The sequence below is a fragment of the Carlito syrichta genome, unplaced genomic scaffold (assembly GCF_000164805.1).
Source record: "Carlito syrichta isolate Samal-C Ts95f unplaced genomic scaffold, Tarsius_syrichta-2.0.1 Scaffold32989, whole genome shotgun sequence".
Classification (NCBI taxonomy): domain Eukaryota; kingdom Metazoa; phylum Chordata; class Mammalia; order Primates; family Tarsiidae; genus Carlito; species Carlito syrichta.
Window position 1 is genome coordinate 3875 of NW_006977085.1, and position 2079 is coordinate 5953.

General features: G+C 41.0%; 1 pseudogene; it reads right to left on the reverse strand.

Moving 5' to 3' along the window:
• Positions 1 to 7: 7 nt before the first annotated feature.
• Positions 8 to 979, reverse strand: LOC103273963 (annotated as a pseudogene).
• Between the last annotated feature and the right edge of the window lie 1100 nt (positions 980 to 2079).

Consider the following 2079-nt stretch of genomic DNA (forward strand, 5'->3'; position numbering starts at 1 on the left):
TATCTACTTCTGAGACAACCCTCATGCCAGGCAAGGGTTCTCTTCCCTGTGAGCACCCGCTTCAGAGCACCCTGCACATTGAAATAATGTGCACATGAAATAATGTGGATTCAGCATGGGGCTAATGACAGTGTTGAGGATGCCTATTCCTTTGTCCTTGTCAGAAGCTTTTACTGAACCCGGCCTCATGTAGCTGAAGACTCCTGTCCCATAGAAGATGCCCACCACAGTGAGGTGGGAGCCACATGTAGAGAAGGCCTTTTTCCTGCCCTCTGAAGAGTGGATTCGCAGAACTGCAGCTGCCACATGGATATAGGAGGTGACAATAAGAATCACTGGTGCACCTGCCATGAAGATTCCCAGGCCAAAGAGTAGCAGCTTATTGAGTTGGGTGCTAGAGCAAGAGAGCTGGAAGAGCTGTGGGAGGTCACAATAGAAGTGATTAATCACATTGGGTCCACAGAAGTTGAGTATAGATATGGCCACAGCGTGGGTCAGTGCATTGGTGAAGGCACAAGCCCAAGAAACAGCTACTAATATCCTTTGGACCATTTGGTTCATGTAAGTATTGTAGGTGAGGGGCCTGCAAATGGCCAGAAATCGATCATAGGCCATGGGTGTCAACAGGAAGCAGTCTACCCCAGCCAACTGATGAAAGAAAAAGAGCTGTGTAAGACAGACTCCATAAGGAACTGTATGCTTGTGGAACAAGAGACGACCCAACATTGAGGGAACAGTGACACTGATGCACCCAACATCCAGCACGATAGGTTCCCCAGGAAGAAGTACATTGGGGTACGGAGTTTGGGCTCCACCAAAATGGCTGCCAGGATACTGAGGTTGCCCCCTGCTGTGACCAAGTAGGCAAAGAGAAAGAGTACAAAGACAATCGGTCGCAGCCTCGGTGTCTCCACCAAACCCAGCAGGATAAACTCAGTAATGGCTGTTCCATTGGTCCCAGTTCTGGCTCCACAAGTCCCTGTAACAAGACATCCCGAGGGAAGAGATCAGTTTTCTCAATTCAGTTATTCAATAAAAATATATTGATCCATTTTCATTGACCCTTAGGCAAATTTCTACATGTCCCAGTGGAAATTTTCTCACTCCTCTCTTATTTCTGCCTTTACCTTACCTGATTCCCACATGAGTTCCCTGATACTACCACTACTTTGGACTTTCTCCTTCTGCTTGTGAAAGTTACATAAATCATTCTTCTTTTGCTTCCCAGAATCAACAAATGAGGTCTTCTCAGTAAATATCAGGAGATTTGGGGAAATATAATGTTAAAAGTAAAAATAGAACACAAAATAAAAAGAAACACAAGCATTGACCATAAGTCCTTATAGATATATTGCAAATAAATGCTCAAGCTCACTTATCATTAAGAAAATGCAAATTTAAAGCACAATGATATACTATCTTACATCTATTAAAATGGCTATTACAAAAAAGATGAAAGATAGCAAGTGTTGATGGGACTGTGGAGAAAAGAGAACCCTTGCAGATTTTTGATGATCATGTAAATTATTATAGCCATTATGGAACCAGTATGGAAGTTCCTTTAAAACTAAAAATAGAATTACCATATGATCCAGCAATCTCACTTCTGAATATTTACTCAAAATATTTGAAATCAGTATGTTGAAGAGATGTCTGCACTCCCATGTTCATTGAAGCATTATTCACATTAGCCAAGATATAAAATCAATCTGTGTCTATCACAGATGAATGTATAAAGAAAAGGTAGAATACACAACCAAATACTATTCAACTTTAAAAAGAAATGTGTCATTTGTGACAGCATGGATGGAACTGGAGAACATTATGATAAGTGAAATAAGCCAGGCACAGAGAGACAAATACTGCATGTTATCCCTTATGTGTGAAATCTAAAACAGAGAGTAGAATGGTGGTTACTGGAGTATGACTGGCAGGAAATGGGGAGATGATAGTTAAAGGGTACAAAGTCTCAGACAGGAAGAGTAAGTTTATTTTTCTCTGAGATATATTGCACAACTTGGTGAATACAGCAAATAATAAAGTATTGCACAGTTCAAAATTCCTAAGATAGTACAGTTC